The sequence below is a fragment of the Lagenorhynchus albirostris genome, chromosome 12, assembly GCF_949774975.1.
Source record: "Lagenorhynchus albirostris chromosome 12, mLagAlb1.1, whole genome shotgun sequence".
In the NCBI taxonomy this organism is placed as follows: domain Eukaryota; kingdom Metazoa; phylum Chordata; class Mammalia; order Artiodactyla; family Delphinidae; genus Lagenorhynchus; species Lagenorhynchus albirostris.
In genome coordinates this window covers 42,241,509-42,247,541 of record NC_083106.1, presented here as the reverse complement: position 1 = coordinate 42,247,541, position 6,033 = coordinate 42,241,509, and positions in this window count along the sequence as shown.

Genomic DNA, 6,033 nt, shown 5'->3' with positions numbered 1-6,033 from the left:
TGGAAAAAATTATAGTCCACATTCAGTTGTCCTTAATGAGTATTTAACCTTGGCCCAAATTCTTCAAGTAATTTTATACTCGTCTCTCTTACCTCCATCTTCTAGAGATTCAGGTACTTTAAATTAATTTTAGCATCTGGATTCATATCCAGATGATTGCAAAAAAAATAAAAACTATATGTCCTCCCAGATCAAACTATTTGGATTATCTGCTATTGACCATGTTTACACTTTCCTTCATTAGCATTAATAATTTAACTTGCTTTTATGAGGACAAGAAAAAATAAATCTGTCTCAGGGAAGGAAAGCCTGATCAAAATGATAAAGTCAGAATTAGGTGAGTGCTAACAGCATAGTTTTACTTGCACAAAGTATTTAATATTTCCTTTCTGATGATTGATTTCAACTGCTAAATCTTTTATGCATTTGGTTCTGTGAACTATTCCTTTATTTTGTTAAGTGTATTTTGCCATGTTATTCCCCAGTAGTAGATGTACATAACAACTAAGTTTCTTATTTGTACAGAATTTAGTGAAGTAGATGGGTAATGGTAATAGTAACCAACTGTTTTCCCCAGAGAGGAACCTATATTTTAATTAGGTTTCAGATAATTAGAAAATGGAACATAAAAATGTGGAAGTTACTTAACTGGAGATGTTTGGCAGCATTTATCCAATGTAGTTGGAGTGATTATGACAGTGGACATTTGCTAATGTCTGGAGACATTTTTATTTGTTACAACTGGGGAAGGAGAGGCCAAGGATGCTGCTAAAAGTGCTGCAGTTCATCCGACAGCCTTCAAAACAATTATCCGGCCTCAACTGTCAGTCAGTGGTGCTGAGGCTCAGAATCTTTGGTCTAGTGTAGTTTATTTGAAGAGAGATGGTGAGGATGTTGCCTAAAATATGCTATATGGTAATTGTAAAAAAAAAAAAAAAGTTTGTTTAGATTTAACTATAGATCATAGTTTAGAGGTGAAATATATATGCATATTTTAATTATATGAAATATGTTAAGTTTTCCACTCATGAGTTCTATTTATTATTTTTACATTTATCTTTGGCATTTTGAGATACCTACCAATTTTCCAAAGCTTGTCAGCTTGTTGCCTGAATTTATTTGAGAGAAAGTAATGTTTTTTGAAAGATAGTAATGTTTTACACAGGTATGGTATTATAAGAAGTCTCATGCTTCAAATTACTCATTGTATAAACAAACATCGTTAGCCATTTCTTTTATGCATCCTGTAGGTAGTTGATTTCCACATTATATAACCATTTATATTGTTCTTAAAAATTATCTTTAAAATGCTTGTTGTATATATGTCCCGTGCTTATTTTTGAGATCTATCTCCAAGAATAATAACTAGATCATTGTTATATTTCTTTACCTCTTCCTTTTTTAGCCCTCTGAAAGTGACATTGATAGAAGTGGCTTCAGTCTAATGTGATTTTCCCAAATATTACCTGCAATTCAAATAAGTAATTGAGAGCGCTTCTTGTAAAGAGATTTTGCTTGGCCTGGACCTCAAAGAGGACTTTTCTGAGGGATAATTATAGAGGTATAAACCTGCTTATGTTCAGGTGTACATGGGATATATGTATATGTGAAAATAGTCCTGGTAAGTCTGTCATTAATTTTGGAGTGTGAGGTACAACAATATAGAGTCTTCAGGAGATTAATAGGAATGCATAAGAAATATCCAGGCAGATGATTTCATTACATATTAATTTATGAATTACTTGGAAGCTGAAGTTCATCTGTATGTAAATATGCAGAATATCAAATTTGCAAAATCAAACTTTATCAGTTATACTCTGAGATCCTCAACTTATCAGATGGAATATAAGACCAGCCACGATGCTCAGCATATCAGTTGATTATACTTTTCATTATTTTAAAAGAAAGAAAAACATAGCTTCCCTACTGCTTACTCCTCTGCGCCCAGGGAAAGAAAAGCGAAGTTAACACAACCAGCATGTGTACATATTCTATTCGTGCAGTTAGAAGTAGGATTGTGATTGATTGCTGTGTCCAAGGGTAATCATTGCCAAATTCCCCTTTGTAGGTCCTATACCATATTCTATTATACTCCCACTTGCAGTGTATGAGATTGCCTATTTCTTTAGAGTCTGCCGCCATCAACTTTTAGATTTTTGCAATTTGATGGGTGAGAAATGTTTTTTGTAGTTTTAATTTGCATTTTATGGTAGATTATGTTTGCGAAGATGGTGTAACAGTAGTTCCCATTCCACATGTTTTTTTTTTTTTCACATGCTTTTTTACTGTGTTACTTTGCCAGTTTTTCATAATGCGATAGAGTCTATTTCCCTGTTCCTTGAATCTGGGCTGGCCCTGTGACTGACTGTGATTAATAGTATGTGTCAGAAGTGACACTCAGCTTGCAAGGCTGCATCTTAAAGATCTTGCTTCTTCCTCCTTGTTCTTGGAGCACTGAGCCATCACATAATGAGGTATGTCTTGCTGGAGAGACCACATGGGGGGAGGAGGAGGAGGAAGGAGAGAGACTTAAGAGGGGCTATAAATGGAAAGAGATTTAGAAGACATCAATCAGTTACCTTGCGTAGACCTTATTTTAATCCAAACTTCTGTTTGTTATTTGTTTCAGGTTAAATTTATATGATAACTTGGAGAGAACTGACATTTTTATGATGTTGAATTGACCAAGAACAAGGAATATCATGCCATTTGTTCAAGTTTACTCTTGAACTTTTCAGTCTTTCAAGAGGGTTTTAAAATTTCATTCATGTAAGTGTTGCAAATTTCTAAGTTTACACTCAAGTATTTAATCTTGGTTTCTTTTTCTTTTGTATTGATTTTTGTATGTTGATTTTATATTCCAGTACCTCACTGAATTCTCATATTGTTTATATTAGTTTTACTTTTGTTTTTCTTAGGTTTTCTAGGTATTCTATCATCAGCAAATAGAGATAATTTTACCTCTTCCTTTGCAATTCTTATGTATTTAACTGTTTTTTCTTTTCTAATTATGTTTACTAATACCTCCAATGTAATAAGTGGTGGAGATAATGGGTAACCAAGCCTTAAACTTGACTTCAGTGAGAATGCCTGTACTGTTTCCCCTCTTATCAGATGCTGATTTGGAAGCTAAGCATATGTGTATATTTATATTTATACATATAAATTGTGATAAGGAAGTATTCATCATTTCCTATTTAAATACTTGACTAAATATTAAATCAAGAATTGACGCTAAATTTTGTTGAAGACTTTTTAGAATATTTGGAGATGATTGTATGATTTTACTTCTTAGATCTTCTAATATGGTAAGTTATGCTAATGGTTTCCCAATATTAAATCTTCATTGTATTCCTGGAATAAACCACACGGAGATGTATTGTTCTTTTTTAAAAACTGAGCTTTTGGATTCTATTTGCTGATATTTTACTTATAATTTTGCATTGATGTTCATAAGTGAGATATGTCTGAAGTTTTCTTTCCTTTGCAGTGTAATTCAGGTTTTGGAATCAATGTTATATTTTACAAGAATACATTGGAAGTTTCTCTTCTTTCAGAACAGTTTAATAGGGTTGGGATTATTTGATCTTTGAAGATTTGATAGAATTCCCCTCTGAAACCACCTAGACCTGGTACTTGTTTTGGGGTTAGTTCTTTGATAAGCTTTTAATTTCAGTTTATATTTTCTATCTCAGTAGAGGCCAAATTTGGTAAAATATATTTTCCTAGGGTACTATTCCAGTTTTCAAATTTATTTGTAAAGACATGTACTAAGTAATCTTTCAGTGTTTTCTTTTTTTTTAATATAGCCTTTGTTTCCAAGTTATTTTTCCCTTTTCATTTCTATGTTGTGTATTTTCTTTTTCTTTTTTTGATTAGTTATCTAGTGGCCTCATTTATTTTGTTGATTAATTTTTAAGAACCAGCTTTTTAATTTGTTAGTTCTATTATTTCATTTTGTTTCTAAACCATTATTTGTGCCTTATCTGTATTATTGCATTTCCTCTTTCAGTTTCCTCTGTTGCTATTTTTAAGCTTTTGAAGTGCATATTTAATGCAGTATATTTATTCTTTATTTTTCTTAGTGTAAGTATATATATAAGCTCTAAATTTTCCACCAATCACTGATTTAGTTGTATCCTATACATCCTGTTTTTATTATAATTTTTAAAGAAATTTGGCAATTTTGGCTTGTCTTTTTTTTTTTTTTTTTTTTTTTTTTTGCGGTACGCGGGCCTCTCACTGTTGTGGCCTCTTCCGTTGCGGAGCACAGGCTCCAGACACGCAGGCTTAGCGGCTATGGCTCACGGGCCCAGCCGCTCCGCGGCACGTGGGATCCCCCCGGACCGGGGCACGAACCCGTGTCCCCTGCATCGGCAGGCGGACTCTCAACCACTGCGCCACCAGGGAAGCCATTGGCTTGTCTTTTTGTTCTTACCTAAGTTGTGTGTTTAATAAGTGGTTTTTAACATTTTCCTGTTAAAATGACATTTTTGGCTTTAAAAACTTGTTTATTGGCTTCTAATTTTACCATATTGTGATCAAAGAAATATTGTTTGTATTTTCCTACTTTATACAACTTTTTGAGGTATTCTTTTTGACATAATAGTTTCCTCAACTGTTTCATGTTTCTTGAAAAGAAGATAGATTCTTTAATATCAGGGTACAGATTTTGATATATATTCATATATATAAGTATCTACCTTACTGAGTATGTTATTTAGGACTTTTATATACTTACGTATATTTATTTTTCTTTTGTCTTGGACTAATAATGATGTATTATTAATATGTGTGTCAATTTGTCCCTGCATCTTCTCACGTTTCTGCTTTATGAAGGTGGCCACTATGTTATTTGGTATAGAGATATTCAAAACTGCTATATTTTCATTATGAATTGTGAACTTAATGTTACAAAGTGTCCTTCTTTGTCTTTGTTCAATGCTTTGGGGCCTGAATTCATCTTGTTAGATATTATGCTCACAGCCCTGCTTTACTTTTGTTTGCAATTGCCTAGTCTGTTTTGCCTGTTTCTCTATTTTTAGCCTTGTTTTAGAGGTGTCTCTTGAATACAGCATAAGCTTGGATTTTGCTTTATTAAACTATGTGGGAAAAGATAAATGGTTATGTTAAGCCTATTTATATTTATTGGTATAACTTACTTGGTGAGTCCATGCATTGCTGTGGAGACAGTCTGGCTAAGACTTCCAGATTCATGCTTCCTAAGTTTTCAGTAATGTGTATTATTTTTATAAGTGAACATGTACATAGAGTAAACTTTTATATTAAAAAAGCCAGGGTTTTATATTTTATGTGTATGGTGTATATTTTGTTTTACTTACATAGAATTTTTGTATTATGTTTTTTATTTCAGAATATTCTACGTGACTTTATTTTTCTTTGATTGACAGTGTTGACCTGAAATAAATAGACTCACAGATATTTCTCCAGGAAAGGTAGGTTTATTTGGGATCAGTAGAGAATTGCAATTCTGGGTCTGCACCCACAGCAAGCTTTGTTCAAGTTCCCACCACAGCAAAGGAAGGAGGATGCTTTTACAGAGAGGAAAAGGAAGTTGGTAGGGCTGTAGTAAACAGAGAGTCCATGGCTTTTCATTGGCTGAATCCTTGTCAGGAAAGGAGCCTTCTTCCTGTTGGCTCTGCTATCATTTCAGAGCATGAGAGCTCCCCCTTCTGGTTGCCCAACTCTGTTCAATCGAGGTTTCTGTGTATGAATTTTTTTTTTACAACAGTTTAAAAAATCAAATGCGCATGGTATTTTCATTGTCATTTTCTTTTGTTCTTTTTTGTTGTACCGTCTCTCCCACCCCATAATAGTCATCTGCTCATAGTGGGTACTTGGTGAATACTAGGTACACAAATGACTGTCCCTAGGCAACTTTAATCCGTATTTGAATGTGTCTACTGGAACCAAATCTGTGATCTAGAGACCATCAACACTGTGCGGCTCAACATGATCTAGCCATTCTGTTTTCAAGCAGAATTTAAAACACTACTGTTCATCATTTCCTTG